Source organism: Hydra viridissima, unplaced genomic scaffold (assembly GCF_058129835.1).
Source record: "Hydra viridissima isolate aposymbiotic clone 2 unplaced genomic scaffold, HvirCarnegie_v1 scaffold_2, whole genome shotgun sequence".
Classification (NCBI taxonomy): domain Eukaryota; kingdom Metazoa; phylum Cnidaria; class Hydrozoa; order Anthoathecata; family Hydridae; genus Hydra; species Hydra viridissima.
Genome location: NW_028324301.1, coordinates 14702770 through 14715864, shown reverse-complemented (window position 1 = coordinate 14715864; position 13095 = coordinate 14702770). Strand labels below are relative to the sequence as shown.

The 13095-nt window shown below is 32.7% G+C and overlaps 1 protein-coding gene across 2 annotated transcripts in view; it reads right to left on the bottom strand.

The window, feature by feature from the left end:
• Positions 1 to 11171: 11171 nt before the first annotated feature.
• The window catches only part of LOC145192401 (uncharacterized), a 43944-nt gene continuing 42020 nt past the window's right edge, over positions 11172 to 13095 (bottom strand). For both annotated transcript variants that reach the window (XM_090077305.1, XM_090077309.1), the window contains one exon: positions 11172 to 12889. The gene's annotated coding sequence lies outside the window, so the exon portion shown is untranslated. The remainder of the gene's footprint in view (positions 12890 to 13095) is intronic.

Below are 13095 nucleotides of genomic sequence, written 5' to 3'. Positions count from 1 at the left end.
ATAGTTTGAACTCTAAAAATTTCTAATTGTAAATGTTTAGTTTAAATTTTCCATTCCTTAAGAAATCATTTAATGTAGTATTATCTAAGCCACACATTGATAACAACATTTGGTTGCCACATAATTTTATAATATTTAAGATTAGTACTGACAAACCATTATGGTATGCCAGCATTGATCTAAAATGTTTATGTACAAGACTTTGGCATTTCAAACAGATTTTGCAATCTACATAAATGTAAGCAAATATCTTTCATTGGTTTACTTAAAAAAATTTTTATCTTGTTTATATTAAAAAAATAGGATGTATATTCTCTTATTTTTTACAAATATATATGTGTGTGTGTCAATTTTATTTTAAGGCTATCAATTCAATCTAAATATAACATTATCTTTGATCGAAATATAATAAATATTATGCATTTTAAAGTCAAGCATGTGCAATTAAAAAATACTGTAAAGTGGCCAAATATAGTTGGTAAAAAAAGAGTTAATTGCAAATTCTATTTTGGTGCTTACTGTTGTTGGTTTTGAATGTAGAATTATTTGTAATTTTTTTTTTCCTACTTAGATATTGTTAGTCTTTGCACATGTGCCCAAGTTTCTAGGATATGGTATTAAAATCATTATTTACAAAGTTGTGTGTGATGCAAAGCAAATATGAAGATTCAGTAAATGAGGTTCAGCTCATCAAATCAAATCCTTATTAGGTTTATGTGAGATTTCCTAGTGGTCATGAGACTACAGTGTCTACTAAACAGCTGGTTTCCATTGGAACAACTCCTATAATACAAACATCAAACAATTTAGAAGTAACAACCATCTATAACTATCGCCCAATCCCTAATGGTAGCAATGGAACTCCTTTAATCTCCGAAAAGGAACTAGAATTTATTGATGCCATAATTTTAGCAATCTACATCAAAATATTCAACTATTAGTTTTGTTGCAATTTATACCAATAAAATATTTATTAAAGTTAATTATTTATAATTATAATTATTACTTTTTATTTACATTATTGTAAGAAACTTTAATAAAATATATTAAAAATGTATTATTGCTATTATTATTACTAATAGCTGCACTAAATTTAATATTTTCTAAAATTGTGTCATTGATAATCAAATTTGGTTGAAAGAAAAAACAAGATAATGAGCCATGTGGTTCATTATCTTGTTTTTTCTTTGGAAAATCATATTGTTATAATTATTTTAAAAAATAGTGAATTTATGTTTATTTCAAAACAAAAAATAAATACTTTATATAGTTTATAATATAAAAAAATATTATTAATTCACAAGTTTTTCTCCTATATATAAAAACAAGAACACATAAAATTACATGTAGATATCTATGATGTCTGCATGTAATCTAGAGACAACTATAAACTAAAAAGGTTACCTTAGTTTACTTATGCATATGAACTAGAATGTTTTTCTCAAATGAATTCATGATTATTTTAGATAAATGCTGGCAAGCCATAATGGATTGCTTAGAACTTATCTAAAACATTTCATTCAAATAAACACTGCATTGAACTGATGAAATTATTGACTCTCCAAATAAATGTTATCGTTATATTTTGATGGCTATAGGATGTTCTAATCTAAAACATTTACTTTATAAATTGCACAAAATGTTTCTTTAGTAGATAGTTTTTCATTTCGATTTAACCGCCTATCCAACCAGCTTTCCCTAGTTGACTATCTTACAGAAAACTTATAAGTCTTGTAGGATGGCAATATTCTTATATTATCCTTTAGGATATCCTAAAGGATTCGTAAGATCGTAAGTAAAAACAGAAAAGTTGTTTTGTTAATGTTAATTCTGTAAAATATACTTTTTTTCACAAATGAAAAAAAAGCGCGTTATATATAGTCAAAAGGCGGTTCCAGGACATCGACCCCTTCCCATACTTAAGGATGCATAAAAAATGGTAAACACTTCATATCATGACAAAACCAATACTTAAGAGTCGTCTTTAAAAATCAAGAAGAAGTATAAAAATAATCATGTTATTTCTATACCAGTTCTTCAAGATGTCTGTTCTTCTTTATTGCCTTGTTTTGTAATGTCCGATAGCCAAGGTGTGAAGGTGTAGCTATTGGTATGGGGTTTTTATCCATTGTAGGAGGGTAAGTCAACAAAAAACTAGCATTAAAAGCGGAGAAGCATGAAAAGATCAAAGTGTTGGCCGAGTCAAAATTGAACACGATCAGCGAACACATTTCCAAAGCGTTGATAGACGGAAAAATAAGCGATTCAGAGTATGAATTGATTTTAAACGAGCTTCAAAAGTTTAAATCCTTAACAGAGGAAATAAGAACTAAAACAAAAAAGGGAATAGATGAAGTTACTAAAGAAAACTTGATTCAAAAAAGGAAGAGAAGATGCGATTCAAACGTTCAATAACCTTTTTAAGAAAGGATCAACGTAATCGTAAAACCAATTTATGTTTTTTTTCCACGTATTTTAAGAAAGGATCAACGTAGACGTAAAACCAATTTATGTTTTTTTCCACGTATTTTAAAAAGATGTTTTTCTTTAAAATACAAGACATGAATAAAAAGGATGAGCTTGTGAAAGCAATAAAAAACACAAGACCAGTCATTAGTAAACATTCTAAAGAATCATGATTTTTGAATTGACTTAAAAAAAATCTTGTTATAATAAAATGAGATATACAACATCGTATTTGAAAAATTTGTTGAATGAAAACGGCGTTAGTAAAACAGCAGATGATTTAATAACGTTGATGATGCTTGCGGTTGAAAATAATTTGATCAGTAAAGATGAGATTTTAGAAAGAGCAAAAGAAAAAAAAGTAAAGCCTCCTCCAAAAGAAAAAAAACCTGTTGATCCAAAATGGGAATGGCTTAGTTTAGTTAAGAAAAAACCCATCACTGTGAGAATAACCAACATTGAAACGGGTGAGGTGGTAGAATACAAGTCTCTTTACAAAGCGATGGCAGGAACTGGACGTGGATGGAGATATTTAGAGCGTCGAGATGGAAAGGTGGATAATGGAATCAAGATTGAATTTTTAAATTCTGAAAAGCTTGAAAAACGTAAAAAGCAGCAAAATTGATTTTTTAACTTTTGTCATGTTAAAAAATTGACTTAAATAAAATTCTTGGCATAAATAAAAAGATGGAAAGCATGCAAAAGGATGATCTTTTAAATGCTCTTGATGATAGCTTTGAGTCAACTTCTGATACGACTAAATCAAAAAGTTTGCTTAAATTTCTAAAAAACGTAAGAAAACTTCCAAAGGAACATCGAATCATTTTCAAAGAAATGGTTGAAGTAGCACCTTTTGAAGAAGTGATCAGAAATATAAAAGAAGACATTGATCTGCGTAATAAATTCCTGATAGGAACAAATTGGAAACTAAATGCTAGCGGTCGTAATAATTGTCGTAAAATCACTGAACATATTAGAGAGATTAAAAATATGTATTCACGTCTTTCCAAATAATTTTTTAATTCTTTTCACGGGAGAATTAAAAAAAACGGTAAAAACTTTTCGAAGAAGAAAATATGCTGAAAGTGTGCCAAGATTTAAAAAAAATTGAATTGACTTAAAGAAAATCTTAGTATAATAAAAATGAGTATCTATTCTTCAAAACCGGAATTAATTGTTAAAGAGCGAAAACTTGAATGCATCGAAAAAAATTTTCTTTCCATTAATAAAATGGGTGATAAAACTGATGCTAAAAAGCAAAAAGCAAAAACTACCGCCAAAGAGCGAAAAATTGAAAGTGACATAAAGAAAAATCTTTCCGTAATAAAAATGGAAAGTAAAACTGTTAAAGATCGAAAAGTATCAATGGCATCATTAAGAAGGGATGCTAAAGAAAGAGCTATAAAAGGCTATACCAGAATGACCAGGGAAGAGCTTGTTGAGGCTATTAAAACAACAATACCTGTCATTGCTGTCAAAGAGCCTGTTAATGATCGAAATAAAATGACTGTGAAAGAATTAAGAGAGATGGCTAAAGACCGTGGTGATATCAAAGGTATCTATAAAATGAAAAAAGCCGAGCTCATTGAAGCTATAGGACCTGTCATTGGTTATGGGTCTGCTCCTCGTAGACGAACGACTGAGGCGAGACCTTTGCCTGAAAGACCTACCGTGGTTAGGTTTGTTAAACCAGCTGTAAAAGTTTCTGTAAAACCGACAAAAGTTTCAATAAAGCCGACAAAAGTTTCAATAAAGCCGACAAAAGTAAGGTTTGTTGTCAAACCTTCCACAGCGATAAAACCACCCATCGCTCCGAAACCTGTCATTGCTCCTAAACCATTGTTCATTCCACCAAGACCTGTGGTAAAACCTCCTATTACTCCGAAACCAATTCATTTGCAAAATCCTAATATTCAAAGACCTGTGCCTGCTCCAAGACCAAGGTCTGACGACTTGATTTCATTCGAACCTTCTGCTCTCTTGCAAAATAGGATGACAAGAGATGAACCTTCTATTCTTAACACACCAGTTATCGATTCAACAAACGTTATTACACCTAGACCGGTTCCAGCACCAAGACCTGGTTTATCAAGTCTGACGTCAGCTGCAAAAAGTGTGGCGTCCTATGTTGCAAATAAGTTTAATGATATTAAAGAATGGATAGATCCTTACGTTCCTGAAGTAGTCAAGAAGAAGGTAAGCGAATCAATGGAACAAATCGATGAAAAGATACAGTCTATCAAATCACTTGTACTAAGAACAGTGTATAAACCTCTCGCGCCAAAACCATTTACAGTAAAGTTTAAAATGACTGAACATTCTGCAGAGCGTGCTGCTAGACTATTTTCTTACACACCTTCTTCTCAATACCAAGACATTGTTCCTTTTTTAAACTTGGTGAGAGAGTCGGTCATTCAAACCATAGAAGGAGAAAGAAACACAAAGGTAAGAATTGTTTTAATCTGTGAAATGACTCGCGTAAGCATCTTAACAGGTGAAGAGACTACTCAGATGGCTCACTTTTCATCCAACTTGAAAATTATATTGGAGGGTACAGATGTAAGAACGGTTGTGAGTCAAATGGAAGAAAAAATCTTGGAGCGAAGCGCTAATTACAACAAGATGGGATCCAATTGCGTCTTGTCAAAGATTTTAAAAATGGATATCAGATTTATCGATTATGAACCTTTCAAGGGTTCTTCCTACATGGAGCTGTCTAAAAAGCTAAAAGGCAAAAATGCCATCATCAACATGAAAAACGATGACGATCAATGTTTCAAGTGGTGCGTCACCAGAGCGCTTAACATGAAAAATACGCATAACGAACGAATTGATGATGACTTGATTCTAAAATCAGAAGAGTTGAATTGGGAAGGAATGGAGTTTCCTTTAAAGGTGACTCAAATCGAAAAGTTTGAGAAAAATAATCCTGACATCAGCGTGAACGTCTTTCACTACGAAATGAATAAACCTCAACCTATGCAAATATCCAAATTTCATGATCGAAAGCACTGTGTTGATTTGTTGTATATTTCAAACGAAGAAAACAGCCATTATTGCCTCATTAAAAATTTCAGTCGGTTTGCTCGTTCTTCAGCATCAAAACATCAACATAAAAGATATTTTTGCAGAAGGTGCATGCACGGCTATGACCAAGAAGAAAAGCTCCAAATTCATCGAAAATACTGCTATGATAACGCGCCAATGAGAATCGATCTTCCAAAAGAAGGGTCGACCCTTGAGTTTAAAAACTACAACAATAGTATGAGAGTTCCGTACTGCGTCTATGCTGACTTTGAAAGTTTCATCAAACCTATCGATGACAACACTGAGTATAATAATAAAGAGTCATACACCAAAAAATGTCAAAAGCATGTTCCAAGCTCCATCGTCTATTATATCAAATGCTACGACGAAACCATTTACAAGTGAAAGCTTGAAACCTATACAGCAGAAAGTGATGATGACGACGTAGCTCAAAAATTTGTTACCATGCTTGAAGCTAACTTTATAAAGATTTGTGACGATAGTTATTCACGGCAAGAACAATGGAAAAATAAGAGAATAGAGACTAATGAGGATAAAAAGAATTTTGAGGCTGCTACCCAATGCCATATTTGCAAAAAAGATCTTAACGGTGATAAAGTATGGGATCACTGCCATTTGACTGGAAAGTACCGTGGTGCTGCTCATAACAAATGCAACTTGGATTATAAACTTCCAAAATTTATTCCCGTTGTCTTTCATAACTTGTCTGGCTATGACAGCCATTTGTTCATCAAGAGATTAGGTGGAAAAAAAGGAAAGATCACTTGTATACCTAATAACGAAGAAAAATATATCAGCTTCACAAAAAGCATCAAAGTGAGAGATTCTATTGATAAGAAAGGTAAACCAAAAATAGTGTATAGAGATTTACGGTTCGTTGACAGCTACAGGTTCATGTCAAGCCCTTTAAAAGATTTAACTGACAACCTTGTTAAAGATTTGTGTGAGGAGTGCTCAAAATTAGATCCAAAAACATGCAAAAAGGACTGTATGGTTAAGAAAGGTAAAAAATGCAAATGTAAAGACAATTGTGAAGATTGCGCTCATAGAAGATCTAAAAAAGGAGACATCATGTGCAAAAACTTAAATTCATTCCACAGCGGAGCAAAACGAGATTTGCTATTAAGAAAAGGTGTTTACCCTTACGAATGGGTGGATTCCATTGAAAAATTCTCTGAAACACAATTGCCACCCAAAGAAGCCTTTTACTCTAAACTAGACGATAAACACATCAGCGATGAAGACTACGCACATGCAAAAAACGTTTGGAAGGTATTTGGATGTGAAACGTTTAAAGATTACCACGAGCTGTACAACATCTCAGACGTGCTCATTTTAGCTGATGTCTTTGAAAATTTCAGAGACACTTGCATAGAAAATTACGGTCTAGACCCTCTTTGGTATTACACCTCTCCTGGTTTGGCTTGGGACGCCATGTTAAAGGAAACTAAAATTAAATTGGATTTGTTAACCGATATTGATATGCTCAACATGATCCAAAAAGGAATACGCGGTGGAATATGCATGATCTCAAACCGACTTGGAAACGCTAATAACAAATACATGAAAAACTATGATCCTTCACAACCATCGAAATTCATTCAGTACTTAGACGCTAATAACCTTTATGGGTGGGCCATGAGCAAACCTCTTCCTGTTAGAGGATTTAGATGGATGACTGAAGAGGAACTTTTAAATTGGAAATCCATGCCTTGCATTCTCGAAGTGGACTTGGATTATCCTGAAGAGCTTCACGATTTACACAACGACTATCCTTTGGCTCCTGAAAGACTAACCATTGGAAAAGTGAATAAGCTCGTTCCCAATTTAAACAACAAAGAAAAATACGTCGTTCATCACGAAAACCTAAAACTCTATGAACGATTGGGTTTAGTTATTACCAAAATTCATCGTGGTATCACCTTTGAAGAAGAACCCTTCATGAAAAAGTATATTGACCTCAACACCAATAAAAGAAAAGTCGCTAAAAACGACTTTGAAAAAGAATTCTTTAAACTCATGAACAACTCTGTCTTTGGAAAAACCATGGAAAATATTCTAAAGCATGTCGATATTAAACTGGTCACCACAAGAAAAGAAGCCTTAAAATTATCCAAAAAACCTCGATATAATCGGTACACCATTTTTGATGAAAAACTCATCGCAATTCATATGAAGAAAACACAAGTCACTTACGACAAACCCGTTTACTTGGGAATGAGCATCCTTGACATCAGCAAAACACTCATGTTTGAACACCACTATGACTACATGAAGCCTAAATACGACGATCGTGCAAAACTACTCATGACCGACACTGACTCACTCATTTACGAAATCAAAACAGATGATTTTTATCAAGACATTGCTGGCGATGTACTTGAAAAATTTGACACGAGCGACTTTCCTAAAGATCATCCCGCCATTCAAAACGCTGGATTCAAAGTAGGCGAAAATAAAAAGATCATTGGCAAGTTTAAAGATGAAACCGGTGGTAAACAAATCACGCAGTTTGTTGGTCTTCGACCCAAACTCTACTCTTACTACATCCCTGAAGAAATAGATGATCAAGAACATAAAAAATGCAAAGGTGTTAAGAAGTGCATTGTTAAAAATCACATCACTCATCAAGACTACTACGACTGCTTAATGACTAAACAAGAAAAACTCACCACCATGAACGTCTTCCGATCACGTCATCACGATGTCTACACCGAAGAAATCAACAAAGTAGCACTCAGCGCTAACGACGACAAAAGGCACATCTTGGAAGACGGAATTCACACCTTGGCTATCGGACATTACAAAACAAGGCAATAAAGAAGAACAGGCATCTTGAAGAACTGGTATAGAAATAACATGATTATTTTTATACTTCTTCTTGATTTTTAAAGACGACTCTTAAGTATTGGTTTTGTCATGATATGAAGTGTTCACCATTTTTTATGCATCCTTAAGTATGGGAATGGGTCGATGTCCTGGAACCGCCTTTTGACTATATATCGCGTTTCTTAACTTCACTCAGATAATTAAAGGAGAAATTAAGAAACGCGCTTTTTTAACAATTTCGTTATAAAAATTTCATTTTCATTTGTTATAACAAGGTATATCCTGTTTAATCTATAAAAACGTTTACATTTTGTTTGGTACATGTACATGTTTAGTACATGTACTAAAAAAAAACAATATCTGCTATACTATTTATTTAGTTTTTAATGTGCAAAATTTATTTTACACAGAATGAAATTTTATTTCAATAAGAAAATATTAATTCCAACTTAAACTTAGCTATTACGAATCTAAAATTAAATAGCCTACAGCATCCTATGAGAATCCTATTTTGATCCTTCAAGATCTCTTAAAATATTCTTTTAGATCTTACCTTATCCTGTAAGAATTCCTTTAAATCCCACAAGATCCTTCAAAAGGATGCTTATAGGTCTTGCAGGGACTTGTGCAACTCAACCCATAAGATTCTTGTAGGATCTGTAAGATCAGTCAACTAGGGTAAGCTGCTCAGAGCGCAATATTGTACACGCATGCGCAATTATTTTATTAAAACAGTGCGATTTATATTTCACAACCCTAGTTGACTGATCTTACAGATCCTACAAGAATCTTATGGGTTGAGTTGCACAAGTCCCTGCAAGACCTATAAGCATCCTTTTGAAGGATCTTGTAGGATTTAAAGGAATTCTTACAGGATAAGGTAAGATCTAAAAGAATATTTTAAGAGATCTTGAAGGATCAAAATAGGATTCTCATAGGATGCTGTAGGCTATTTAATTTTAGATTCGTAATAGCTAAGTTTAAGTTGGAATTAATATTTTCTTATTGAAATAAAATTTCATTCTGTGTAAAATAAATTTTGCACGTTAAAAACTAAATAAATAGTATAGCAGATATTGTTTTTTTTTAGTACATGTACTAAACATGTACATGTACCAAACAAAATGTAAACGTTTTTATAGATTAAACAGGATATACCTTGTTATAACAAATGAAAATGAAATTTTTATAACGAAATTGTTAAAAAAGCGCGTTTCTTAATTTCTCCTTTAATTATCTGAGTGAAGTTAAGAAACGCGCTTTTTTTTCATTTGTGAAAAAAAGTATATTTTACAGAATTAACATTAACTAAACAACTTTTCTGTTTTTACATACGATCTTACGAATCCTTTAGGATATCCTAAAGGATAATATAAGAATATTGCCATCCTACAAGACTTATAAGTTTTCTGTAAGATAGTCAACTAGGGTATGGCTACGTAGAGCGCATTGCGCTCTACGAGGACACTTCGCATAATTAAATAGTGAAATTTTAAAGTGTTGTAAAAAAAGATGGCGAATATTAGCGTTTTTGGTATATTTTTTTTACACTTCAACATCAAATTAGAGAACTTTCCTTTGGTTTTCAGGTGTTTGTTTTTATACGATTCTTAATCAGGATAAAATTCTCTATCATAGTCAAAATAGGGGGGTAGAAAAGTAAATTAGCACCAGAACTGTTTCAGACAATAGCAGAAGAAAGTATTCTTATCAATATTTTATGGAAAATGACAACATTATTCACAGGGTTTGTAAAAAGTTTTTTTTAGGAGCTCTTTACATTTCTCAAGCAAGAGTGCATTATTTTCACAACAATTTAATAGATCTACATACAGGAGTTCCAGTTGAAAGAAAAAAAGGAAAGTACATAAAATACAAATTGCCACAAAAATTGTTGGATGAAGCTTGTACTCACATAAATATGTTTCCACGTATTGAATCTCATTATTGTAGGAGCACTACCAAAAAAGAATATCTTGAAAATAAGTTGAATTTGTCATTAATGTATGACTTATATACTGAGCATTGCGCAAAAAAATGAATTCAATATGTTAAGCAACATAAGTATAGAGAAGTGTTTAATACAGAGTTTAATATAGGTTTTTCAAAACCAAAATCAGACCGATGTGACTGCTGTGAAAAGAATAAAATGAATATGGAGAAAGCAATTAACAGCTTAGAGTATAAAATACAATTTCAGCGTCATATTTTTTTAAAGACAGATTCCTATCAAGAAAGGAAGAGTGACAGAGAATCCAGAAAAGTTGTTTTATGTTTTGATATGGAAAATGTTATTCAGCTTCCAAGAGCAAACATATCAAATTTTTTTTATAAAAGAAAACTATCACTTTTTAATAGAGCCCTGCGAATCGCTTCGATTCGATTCGATTCGCGAATCAAATGTCGCTTCGATTCGAGATTCGATTCAAAAAAATGATTCGAAATTTTCGAATAATTTTTTTATTTAAATTACTTTATGTTTTCATACAAACGGCGTTAAAAGTTATGTTATCAGAAAATTCAGCGGTAGAGTAATTTTGGAACGTAAACATACTTTTTATTACAATTAATTGTCGATTAGGGATTTAAACAGAGCGGAACGCAAATTAGTAACGCAAAAGTTAGGTTTTATTTTTTGCGTCGTTAATGTTTAACTTCGCTTTCACTAAAGTAATTTTAAATTCGATACTTTTTGTTTGTGCTACATCAAGCTATTTTCGCATCAAGCTATAAAATGACTTCTAAAAAATTGGCAGTTAAAGAATTCTTTGAAAAAAAAGGAGTATTCTGGCAATGCAAACAAGAAAATTGCAACAAAAAGTATTCTGTTCAGAAAACTGGAGCTTTATCTCATCTATGGAACCATTTAAAACGTGACCATAAAAAACTACACGTAGAAGCAACAAAAAAGCGCACATCTGCTACTAAAAGAAAAAAGAATTCTGATAACACAATCGAGCAATCATCAAGTTCCTCGTTAAATTCGTATTTTATTCGACCTCCAATAGATACAGTTATTAAAAAAAACTACGACCGTGCAGTGCTTAGATTTGTAATTGAAGATGGAAGATCATTTGAGACAACTTCTGGATCTGGCTTTATTAATCTGTGCTCGGTGCTTACTCAAGGGCAATATCATCCACCACACCCGACCACTTTATCTCGAAATTTAGGTGACATGGTCGATGATTTATATATTAACTTCCAACAAAGTATAAAAAGCCAGTTAATCTCCAAACCTAGCATCACTTTTGATCACTTTAAAGCCGACAATGGCGATAACTTTCTTGTTTCTACTTGCCACTTTATTTCATCCTCTTAGGTTTTAGAATCATGCTGTTTATCAGTTGTAAATCTGGAAGTAATAAATGCTTGTCACAAAGCTACTTCCACTGAAGAAATTTTAAGAAACGTGCTGTCAAAATTTGACTTGACTTCAGATAATATTTTCCGAGCTACAACCGATACTACTCCTAGTATGCCATGCACACTTAAACTTCTTGGGATTGATAGGCTAGGCTGTTGTGCTCATAAACTCCAACTTTGTGTGAAATCAGCTATACACAACCAACCAATTCTTGTTACATTAATTAGCAAGGCTCATAAAATAGTAGGATTTTTTCACTCATCATCAGTTGGACAGGCAGCTCTCAAAAAGTATCAGATTTCTCAAGGAAAACCTGAGTCAAAGCCTCCAATGGATGTGGAAACGCGCTTTAACAGCACTTCTAACTTATTGGAATGGATTAAAAAAATAATGATTCTATAGAGATTGCTCTAGTTGAGTGTTCACAAAAAAAAAACTGTATGAAAGTGCCACCGACTTGTCTAACTGAAACACAAGTGCAATTATTAACAGCAGTCGCTCCTATTTTTAATGCAGTATCTGAAGCCACCACTATACTAAGTGCGGAAAAAAGCGTAAGCATTAGTTTAGTTTATCCGTGCATTACAACTTTGAAAAATTATCTTCGCTCGATGGATAAAAGAGGGATGGGTAAATTTGCTGACGATCTTATTACGCAGTTGGAAATGAGGTTTGATTTAAGTGAAGACGTTTTTCTTACCGCTACTTTCTTAGACCCTCGATTTAAATCAGAAATGTTTACTTTGGCAGAGAAACAAATCGTAAAATCTTATCTAATGACATCTGAAAAAAAACACGATTTAAATATCACTATGATTCCCGCTGAAATTCAACTCGAAGTAGCAAATTTGTCATCTGAAGCAAATGGAATTTTTGATAAAATGTTTGAACATATTTCTAAAAATCGTACTCTACCAGAGAAAAGAACTTTAGATCAGCAATTAAATTTTGAAACTTCTGCATACATCGAAGAGAAAACGTTGGGACGCTCAGATTGTTCTATTCTCTACTGGAAAAACAAACGGAACATTTTCCCTTTATTATCAAAAGTTGCAACTGATTTTCTTGCTGTTCAAGCTACAAATTGTTCGTCTGAAAGAGTTAACTCTGTGGGAGGAGGAGTGATCGACATTAAACGCAATAGTCTTTCCGAGCAAAATGCGGAACGGTTAATTTAGGCTAGAAGTAACAAAAAGAGTTTGTTCAAATAACATTCAAATTTTGTAATATTTTGTATAGTATACATAAAAATAAAGATAAAAAACTTAAATTTCTTTCAATTAGTGATTCGATTCGTGATTCGATTCGATTCGCGAATCAAGACCTGCTTCGATTCGAAACTAAAAATGCCGATTCGCAGGGCCCTACTTTTTAATCTCACTGTT